The sequence below is a fragment of the Canis lupus genome, chromosome 2 (assembly GCF_003254725.2).
Source record: "Canis lupus dingo isolate Sandy chromosome 2, ASM325472v2, whole genome shotgun sequence".
In the NCBI taxonomy this organism is placed as follows: Eukaryota; Metazoa; Chordata; class Mammalia; order Carnivora; family Canidae; genus Canis; species Canis lupus.
The window spans coordinates 76,156,423-76,167,740 of NC_064244.1; positions in this window are offsets into that span (position 1 = coordinate 76,156,423).

The following is an 11,318-nucleotide window of genomic DNA, read 5'->3' on the forward strand; positions in this document are numbered from 1 at the left end:
CCCGTCTCCGCGCGCGGATCCCACTCGTCTTTGGGGCTCCAACTCCGTCCCGGGTCTCTTGGGGTCTTCCTCCCGCCCTCAGCCTTGCCTGCCCCTGTCTGTGTCTGCCGGCGTCTACCTGTCTCCCTTCGGGTCCCTCCACATCTCTATCCGTCTGCATCCGCGTGTCCTCCGGCCACTGTCCCCCTGTGTTGTCCGACTCTCCCTGCGCTCTCCCTTCCCACTTCAGACCAGCGCTGCCCCGCTAGCCCTCGTCCCTGCCCTTGGACTCTCTGGACTAGGCCCGGAGGAAGCAGAGGGTGACCTAGGAGGGGCGGCTTCTGGAGGGGAGCCTCCGCTGGACGGGGGCTCTTACCTCTTTTATCCTGAGAGGGAAGGGGCCCGGGCAGCATTCATGCTGACCTGTCCCAGCCGCAAGCCTCCCTGAGTGACAGGAGGAAGCCACTCTTCCTAGCAAGGCAATCAGCCAGCCCAGGTTCAAGACTCCACCCTGGTGACCTTGCACAAGTCACTTGGCTCCTGTGGATCCACCTGCTTCTTAGCAAGCAGATACTGTCCCCTCTGGCTTCCCTCACGACGGGCTGGGACAGTCATATGAGACAGTGGTTGGAAAGTACACAGGAAACTCTAAAATTCTAGATAAATGTGAGGGGGGTGGACAGGAGCAGATGCTGAATGCTACAGGCCCCATCCCTGCTCCCCGGGGACCAGCACCCCACGGACAGGTGGGAGGGGGTTGCCCCCCATCCCTGAGACCCAGACTGAGTTGGAATTCTGACAATCTCCTTCCAGGTTCCCAAGCTCTGTTTGAATGTCTGTAGTGACAAAGAACTCACCACCTCCCAAGAAAAGGATATTCTTAATGGCCTTAGGGCTGCCTGGAGCAATTTGTGCCTCTAACCCACAGCAGCCAGAGATTTGAAGGCAGTGATCTTGGGTCCCCCAGATCCCTGCCATCCTCAATATCTAAGTCCCAATCTTCCTGCAGTCACTTTTTCCTGATGGGAAGAAGGGGTCAAGTCCAGAGCAGATTGGAAACCATGTCAGCACCAGGAGAACCACTAACCAGCCCAGAACTCTCTTACCTGCTCCACGGCAGCTCAGGGCCAGGCAACTTGCATGTAATATCTCCCAACAATCCCATTTTACAGAACAGAAAACAGAAAGAGCATATGACTTATCAATAAGACTGGAGCCAGAACTGGGACCTGGCTCCCATTCCTGGAAGAATGTCTTCCTATTTGTTTTTCTTCCTGTTGTTTTAGCAATTGGTACAGTTTCTTTGTTTATCAGAGCGATACAAAGTTTCCTTTTGACATACGTTCATGTTTTTTAAGAAGTTAATCAAAACATTGAGTAAATATTTTTTATTTATGTATTTAATGGGTTAGGTTATTATGGCAAAAATCATGGAGGTGGTAAATGAGTGAATTTTAGGAAATAACAACACTTTTCCATGAGACGTTGTGGATGAAAACATCCAGAACTGAGCCTAGAATCTGAGAGGGGGTCTGTCATTGCTTCCCAATGCCAAGGAAGGGTTTAAAGATACCAGGAGGCTTGAGATGGTGGCTCATCATCAAATGAGCCAACGGCAAACCCCCCCAGGCATGGAAAGTCTGCCTGTTGCAACCTGGACAGAGGCTGGGAGGCAGAGCCAGCAGGAAGTTGGGGGAAGCCCATCCCACCTATCATGAGCCCCCAACACCTGCCCCTGACTTCTGATTTCCCCAAAGCTATAGGGACAGCTCTTCTAGTTGTACCACATGGGCAGCATTGGGGCCTCTGTGTCTGGGTGATTTTCCCTAAAATTCCACCCCACCTTGGGGGTCCATTGATAGGTTATCAACAAAATGAACTGCTGCCTGGGCATCCTCGCCACCTTCCTCCCTTACCTCTCCTATCCTGCTCCTGGCCTTTGTCCCACAAGGAAAATTCAACTTGTGGCAGGGGACACCCAGCAACTATCGCTGCCCTTGCTCCCTAGGTATCTCCCCTCCTGGTGCTATCAGCATAGCAGGAAGGAGGCATGGATAGGAAACTAGAAACCCCACCCTCCAGCTTTGCCCTAGCATTCTGGGGACCCTGAGAAAGTCACTCTCCCTGCATCCGTTCAGATGCCCTGTGGCTGGTTGGACCGACAATCTCTAAATCCAGCTGAGATTCCAGGATTCTAGGACCACTCTGCTGGTAGAAGGCAATTCATTACATTAGGTTTCTCTACAGCTATACATACCTTGTCTCTGGGGTTCTGTTTCTTATTGGAAAAATAAGCAAATTGGATTGTTTGACCTCCAAGCTCTCTTTGCTCTAAGAACTAATGATCTCATGATTCTCACAATAGTTTTTTTTTAAAGATTTATTTATTTTTAAAGATTTCATTTATTTATTCATGAGAGAGAAAGAGAGGCAGAGACATAGGCAAAGGGAGAAGCAGGCTCCCTTCTGGGAGCCCGATATGGGGCTCCATCCCAGGACCTGAGGGATCACAAACTGAGATCAAGGCAGCCGCTTAACCACTGAGCCACCAGGTCCCACGGTTTATTTATTTTAGAGTGACCAAGAAAGATGGAAGAGAGACACAGAGCTCAAGCAAGGGGAGGGGCAGAGGGAGAGGGAGAGAATCTCAAGCAGACTCCCTGCTGGGAGCATGGAGCCTGATTCAGGGCTCTATCCCAGGACCCTGAGATCATGATCTGAGCCGAAATCAAGAGTTGGATGCTCAACCGACTGAGCTAGGCACCCCTTCACAACGGTTTTATATGGTGCCCAGGGCAGGTATTTATAATCCCCACACGAGATGAGGAAACTGAAGCCCAAAGATGTTATTTACCTAAAGGTCAGGATCAAAGCTAGGGCTTTTTCTACTTTTTTCTACTCATCCATTTATTCCTTATTTATTTATTATTATTATTTTTTATTCCCTATTTATTAAGAGCATACTATGAGCCCCCTGCTTTTAACAAGGCCTGAAGTTTACCAGGTAGTAGAAGCCAAGTTTGAGATGAAAAGGCCAGGAGGTCCAGAGTTGTAATTCTCACTTCCACTGCCCCTTCCCTGGGGAGCAGTGGGAAATGCTATGATGGGAAATGCTACATGGAAATGGAGGGCACACGTGGGTCAGGCCCTGGGTGGAGAGGAAGGAAGGAGAAAGAACAGAGAGAGAAGAGACAAAGCAATGAGGAGTCGGTTCTGCCCCTCCCCCGGGGGTGGGGTGGGCAAGGAAAAGACTGCCTGGCTGGGAAAAGACTGCCTGAGGTCTAGGAGGATATTTAAAGGGGACGGGGTCAGGAAATGCTTTGCCTGTTTTGACCCTTGTATTCGAGGCATCGTTTTTTTCTCAAGCCCAGGCATGACCAAAGTTTCATTTACTTGCCTCCCATTGCCCCTCCAGCACCCCCTTCAACTCCATAGAACAATGAACCAAGGAGACTCAGGACAAGGCACTTTCATTAAACCAACATGAGGCCCAACATTAGCAAACACTGACTTCATGATAGGCTCCGGTCTAAGTCTTTTGTACCTATTAACCCATCTACTCCTCACAACAGCCCTACAGAGTAGGACTTCAACCCCACTTCACAGATGAGGAAATGGAGGCATATCATTGGCGCGGTCATAGGCAGAAGAGCCCGCCAGCCTAGTGGGAAACGAGATGTCACTTGTTCCTCTCTGCAACACTGAGGCTGCATCGTCAATGTCCCTCCTCAATTTTCAAAGGAGGAAGCTCTCAGATCGGAGAAGTTTAACAACTTGATTCATCCAACAAATACTTATTAGATGCCTGGTCTGCGCCAGGCACTGTTCTAGGAACTGGGGACACAAGTGAATAAAAGATTTCTGTCCTTGTAGAGCTGACATTCTAGTTAGGGAAGACATAATAAATAATGAATGTTATAAATACACAAATTATACAGTACGTTAGAAGATGTTAAGGGAGCAGATAAACAGCTACAAGGAAGAACAAGGGTGCCAAGTGGGACAGATCATGGCAGTGAATAAGGTGTTCAAGGGCAAGAAGATGACACTGGAGCAAAGACGAAAGGCGAGAGAGCCCCCAGCAGGATCCCCCCTCCAGGCAATCAGAGGAGAACCTGAGCTGCCTATGTCTGATGCCTGGGCTTTTGAACTATGTGTAACATGCCCTCCCAGGACAGTTCTTCTACCCTCCAAGCCTCATCCCAGCCCTGGCTTCAGCCCTAGTCCTGAATTTACCCCCTAATCCCGCCCCAGCCCCTGTCCTAATCCCATCTGAAGCCTAGCCCTTGCCCTAGCCCTTATCTTCTTTAGTCCAATGTTTTAGGCAGTACTAACCCAAGGTGTCCCTTTCACATGTACAGCTTCATCCCTAGGGTTCCAGGTCCCTCCTAGTAGTCAGCTTGCAGCTCAGTACCCTAAGAACTGGCCAGTCCCAGCTGCTCTTAAAGGGAGCCCTCCTCACAAAAGGGGAAGCCCGCTTGTGAGAAACCCCATTGTCCAGAGAACAACGTCCCTATTTTGTCCTTTATTTCTAAAAGGATTTATGAGCAGGCTCTGAGCTCCAAGCTCCCAGCTCTGAAAGGGAGCACGTTGCTTCCTATTCTCAGCCCTGGAGAAGGCGGTAGGCCAAAAGGAAGGGTCAAGGCCATCTTCTGGGGGCTGGATTCCAGAGGCCAGAGTAGATTCAGGAAGGCCCAGCCATAGCAGTTTCATGGCATTTCCAGAATGGAGGGAAGAGAGACACCATCCCGAATGATTAGGAGAAAGCTGGCTCTACCCAGGATAGCAAACCACCCCAACACAGAGGGTTTTCAACATTTCTGATAAAATCTTTCTTGACGATTCTCCCATCCTCCTGCCTGTGCATTGACCTACCTATCCACCTCCCTGTCTTCTATGGACACATCTGAGATGGGCCTTGGAGATGATCCTCCTGGAGGCTGCACGACTTTGGCCTCTCGCTTTCTGTCAGACGCAGTCAGGGACCTGAGGATGCTTTGGGGTGTACATGATGGCAGGCTGACATTGTTAGATTGAGGATTATAAATAAGCAATAGTCTTAAAGGCTTAGTAGGTAGATCTAATTTATTCGCTTTTAGTCAACTACACAGACTAGTATCTAAGCCAGGGACTGCCACATCTTTGTATCCAGAACATGGCCTGAGAATATCTATCTCCTGTCAACTGGCCTTGAGCTCCATGTATCCCCTTGCCCTTGGTTTCATGGAGGGCCTTTACCTTGACATGCCAGAGCCATGGCAAGGGTGGAGAGGTACCACTGATTGGCCTCTTGTCCCAAGTCTGCATACCAGCAGAAGCAAAAGAGTGGGAGTTGGGTGCGTTTGTCAGACAAAGAATGCCTGACAGGATATGCTTGTGAGGGACCTGAGGGGTGTTTGTTTTATCTCCTGCCAAGGCTCTTACTTCCTGGCCTCTGCTTGCACTAAATACAGCTTGATGTAGAAAATTCTGCTTTCGACAGGAATTCTGGACTCAGTGTCAACTTGGATTGCAGACCTCCAATCCAAGATGCAAAGGGTTTCTCTTAGCAAAGCTTTCCCCCTTCCTCCCCTCCTTTCAAACAGGCCTATTTCCAAGGAGTCCTATCTCTCTTGCAGGAATTTACTAATGACTGAAAGAAATGAATGGCCATTCCAAAATCATGAAATTTTCTACAAGTCTCTGTACAGAGCAGCCTTAAAGGCACCTGGCTTGAATTCTGAGATTCAACCGACTACAGTATAAACCAACTCCTTCACCACCAGCTATTTGAGAATGGCCAACTTCTCAGCCACCTATCATCTGGGGTCCACCTATCGTCTCCCTACCTCCTCAGCCCCACAAGCTCTCAGCCTATTACTTACAACACCCCACTTCTGGTCCCAGTTTCTTTATTAGCTAGAAGTTGTAACTGACAGAAAAATCCAGGTCCTCAGACTGGTTTTGAAAACGAAGAGAATTTACTGGCCCGCAAAATGAAAAAGTTTACATTCAGGAGAGAAGCTTTGCTCAGTGGCTCAATGATGTAATCAGGACCTGGTTTTTCTTTTTCCATGTCTCAGCTCCTCTTCCTCCTTCTTGTCCTGGTCCCATTCTCACCCAGGCCAATATTACCAGCTTACAGAAGTCACCTTTAATATATCCACAAGAGTGGAAATCTATTTCCCCAATCAGATACAAGTCTTCGGATTGACCCAACCCTCCATTGTAGGCTCCCTAACACAGTCACCACGATGACTGATTCAAGCCAATCCAGGCCCACCGGTGGAGATGGGATGGAATTCAGTTCATCCAATCTGCTCTGAAAGAAGGGGAGAGTGAGTGTTGGGGAGGCAACTCACAAATCTCCCCCATGCAATGGCTTTAGGACTTAGGCAACTACTCACACTCTGGCATTTATGGAGTACTTTGTACTTGCCAAAGCACTTAGAAGAAAATAATAATAAACATATTTTACATGTGTAAAGTATGGTATTTTAAAAAATATATAAACCATTTATGGTCATGTGAGAAAGTTTAAATGCAAAAGGAAAAAGAAGATCAAAATACCTTGGCATCTTAACACACAGAAATATCCCATTTAACACCTTGGTATTTATGCTTCCAGATTTCAAAACAAAACAAAACAAAAATTCTAAAAGAACAGGATCATAGGATATAGACGGAGGGTCCCTGCTTTTCTTATGTAATAACATAAACATTTCCCCAATCCCTCCCAGATTTTTAAACCTTCTGGATGCATTATCTCAGCTTTTCCTCTGGATGGAGGTTATTAGGATCCTCTTCTACAAATAATTAAACAGAGGCTTGGAGAGCAAATCAAGAGCAGGCAGCCAGCATGCAATTCCCAGCCCCTCACCATGGGGCCTCACGGTCTCAGAGTGGGAGAGGAAGAATGCATTGCTGCCTGTTTACGAAGTGACCAGCAAGTGCTCCTGGAAGGTGAGAGTGACCGTATGCCAACCCTCAGGACAGTTCAGTCTCCTTTCCAGCCTCCTCCTTGGTGGTTCCAGAAGGCTCTGGGCACTGAGGAAGGAAAGCCAGTGGTTTAATCTTTATCACCCCAAAGTGCAGTGTCATGGAAACCCAGGGACTCCAGACTCTTCCTCTACCTCTAAGGGTAGGGGTGGTGTTAGGGTAGGACAGAGGGCAAACACTTCACCTCAGCTGTCACCTCCCCCAGCCTGCATGAGAGTTCTGTATGGGTGCAGCACTGGAGTTAGCATGTGATAGGTGGCCTCAGAAGGCCTGAGCCTATCTCCCAGCAGCTTCTCCTGAAAAGGCTGTAGTGATAGATAGTGACCCAGACTCTGAATCAGGCTACCTGGCTTCAAATCTGGCTTCCTTGGCTCTTGTGACCTTGAGCAAATAAACCGTGTGACCTGAGTGCCTTCTTCTGTGAAATGGGCATGGAATTGTTGAGAAGTTTAAGACAGTTTTTTGTTGTTGTTTGTTTGTTTTAGATTTTATTTACTTATTTGAGAGAGAGAGAGAGAACATAAGCCAGGGGGAGGGGCAAAGGGAGGAGGAGAAGCAGGCTTCCTGAGGGGAGCCTGATGTGGGGCTAGATCCCAGGACCTTGAGATCATGACCTGAGCCAAAGTCAGATACTTAACCAACTGAGCCACCCAGGGGCCCCAAGAAGTTTTTTGTTTTTGTTTTTTAAGATTTTATTTATTTATTCATGAGAGACACAGAGAGAGGGGCAGAGACACAGGCCGAGGGAGGAGAAGCAGGCTCCATGCAAGGAACCTGATGTGGAAATTGATCCCAGGAATCCGGGATCATGTCCTGAGCCAAAGGCAGGTGCTCAACCAGCTGAGCCAACCAGGCGTCCCGGGGCCCCAAGAAGTTTAAGGCAATCTATATAAACCTCTTTGTAAGAGTGTATCATACATCATAAGCACTCAATAAATATCAGCTATTGCTATTATTTTATTAGCCATCTGTACTGAGGATCCTAGCTGCAGGTAACAGAAAACCACTCCTGCTGTACTAACAGGAAAAAGGAATTTACTAAAAGGAGTTTTGTTCTTTTTTTTTTTTTTAAGATTTTATTTATTCATGAGAAACACACACAGAGCGAGGCAGAGACACAGGCAGAGGGAGAAGCAGGCTCCATGCAGGGAGCTCGATGTGGGACTCGATCCCCCGACCACAGGATCACGACCTGAGCCAAAGGCAGATGCTCAACCGCTGAGCCCCCCAGGCATCCCAGGAGGTTTGGTCTTGACGGCCAAAGGCAGGGAGGCTGCTGGACCTCCAGAAGAAATTAGAGGCAGGGGATTTGATCAGTCACCAATCCAAACCACCTCCTGTCTCTGCGTTTCTCTGCACCTGCTTCACGTTCTTCTCCCTGGGGACCCTCTTCCCCGCTTCCCAGTCTTTGCAGCATGACCTCGCCTCCCTAGGGCTGCCCACCAAAGCGCAGAAGGTGGTGTAGCCAGGGGTGCCCAGGAGAGAGGACCGGATTGGCCCGGCTGGGTCACATGGCCCCCCCTGAGCCAATCAGCTCCGGAGGGGGCGGGGCCACACTGTGCCAACATGGCCGGTGGTGAAGAAACAGGGACCGGCTTGTGAGTGGAACCAGACATCCAGGTGATGGGATTCTCTCACCCCACTTTCTTCGTCGTAAACCACGTGTACTCCTTGATTCTCAAAATAGGAAGCCATACTCTCGTCCCCGCGACCTCCTTACGTCGAGGGCCTGCTCGCAGCTTCCGTTGCCCTCGGGGAGGCCTGACCGCAGTACCCGCTGCGCATGCGCACATGTGCACCTGTGGACACAGCGGACTGCATCGAGTTCCGCCAGAACCTAGACTCGCCTCCTAGCACCACGTGAGCTGAGAAACTCCGCGGGGAGGGCAGCTGTCCATCAAGAGAGGCAAGGTGAGATCCTCCTGGGGGGGGGGTGGAGCCATGTGGAACCTGAGGACCTGGAGCATGACCGCGGAGGGAGGAGGGCGCAGCTACTCAGAGGGAAACTGAGGTAAGAGTGACCTGCTGCCCTAGCCGCTGAGCAAGTAGCTCCAGCCTCCGCCTCTCCAGTCTGCGCTTTTAGCACAAAAGGCCTGGCAGAGCGTGATTTCCAGGGCTCCTGGAGATTCCTGAAATTTCCAGCTACAGCCTTGACAATTCCCTCTTTTCCCAATTTTTGTTCTGTGTCACCAAAAATGCCCTGCCAGGAACATTTACTTCCTCATTTCTCCCTAAAATGAGCCACAAAGCATCCAGCTTCCTTATTTCTTCAGGGAGAGAAGACGCAACCCACCCACCCCTTTATTTCTCCGGCTTAAGGCCTATGGGGGATGTGCAGGCCTGTGCCCATGTGTGTGCCTAGAGCGTGCACCAGAATCACATCCATTTAAGGACACTTGAAATGCTGGTGTCACACCACAATACTCTTCTTGTCTCAGTATCACCTGATCTTCCCAGGAGGGAGGGGATAGAAAGCAACTTGCCCAAAATGGCCTGTAGAAATGAACATTATGGCCTCCCACCCCAGAGCGTGGGCACTGCATTCCTTAGGGCAGCAGGGAATGGTCTTTAGGATGGAGAAGCGTCCCAGGGCCTCAGAGTTGGACTGGTCATGACACGTCAAAGTACGGCTGGAGTACGACTTCCAGGAAGCTATTTCCTTCAGGCATCAATCTCAGTGCTTGATATAGAAGCTACTGTACACCAGGCAACCATTCACTGGCAAACATTCCATCTGCCTGGGAGTGGCCCTACCTAGCTCTCTTCCTCCCTCAGTCTCCCCACTGGGCCTAAGGAGCTCAACCTAGACCTGATTCCACTCTCTTCTCACTTCAGTAGATCTTCACTGAAGATTTATTCAGATTCAGGGAAGACTTTTTTTTTTAGCACCTACTATGTGCTAAACCTACTATGTAAAACCTGTCTAAAAAAAAATAAAACCTGTCTATAACCAAATTATACATGTACTTATTTCTTCTCTCTCTCTTTCTCTTTTTTAAAGTAGGCTCCATGAGGGTTGCCTGGGTGGCTCAGTTGATTGGGCATCTGACTCTTGGTTTTGACTGGGGTCACCAGGTCGTGGCATCGAGCCTCAAGTCAGTTCCCAAGCCTCAGCGAGAGTCTACTTGAAATTCTCTCTCTCTCCCTCCACCCTTCCCCTTGTGCACATTCTCTCTCTCTAAAGTAAATAAATCAAATCTTTAAACAAATAAATAAAGGGGATCCCTGGGTGGCGCAGCGGTTTGGCTCCTGCCTTTGGCCTAGGGCGCGATCCTGGAGACCCGGGATCAATTCCCACGTCGGGCTCCCGGTGCATGGAGCCTGCTTCTCTCTGCCTGTGTCTCTGCCTCTCTTTCTCTCTCTGTGTGACTATCATAAATAATAAATAAAAATTAAAAAAAAAAAACAAATAAAGTAGGCTCTATGAGCAGCTTGGGGCTTAAACTCATAACCTCAAGTTCAAGAGTTGCATGCTCTACTGGCTGAGCCAGCCAGACCCCCCGAGCCCTTCCTTTTCAAGAGCCACTGGTAACACAAATCTTATTTAGGTTGGGGCTGTGCCTGGATGGCGTGCGTAGTCAGTTACGTGCCCGACTCTTGGTTTTGGCTCAGGTCCTGATCTCAGGGTGGTGAGATCGAGCCCCGAGTCAGGCTCCGGTTCAGCATGGAGTCTGCTCGAGATTCTCTCTCCTCCTTTTGCCCCTCATGCTTGTGCTCTTTCTCTAAAATAAATAAATCTTAAACAAAAAAAAGACAAGTTGGACAAGGCATGGTCTAGGGCCCTGCCCTGCTCTGATAGACTATGAGGTGTCTTGTCACAACTCTGCATTATGATAATAACTGGTAGACTATTTCATTTCTTATTCTACACCTGTGTTTCCTGATCTCTCCATGTCCCAAGCACAGAGGGTATGTGTGGAGTAAACTGGGATTGTTTGCTGAGAATCCAGCCAAACCCAGGAACAAAAGGCCAGTTCCTGACTGGCTGGCTAAAAGGCTGATGTCAGATTAACAGCACAGAGTGACTCTGACAAGTGACACACCAACATTCTGATCCTGGGTGCAGCAGCAGTCCCCCTGGGCAGGGCTGGGTGATACTCCCACCCTGTCCCACCCTCCCTTAGCAAGCAGAGTGGTTGGGCTAGTAAAGTGCCCAGGACACCAGCAAAGTAAGAGAGTCTCCTCAAAGCCAAACATAACCCAACAACAAAAGTCCATTTTGACAATCTTATTCAGAACTTTACGATCAGTAAATTTAAAATACAGAAGTATAAGATAATTTTAATTGTGGTATACCTGTTAGGTATATGTTTGTGGTTTGATGTTATTTGTACTTCGAATCTCATGAGAAGAGGTTGGTA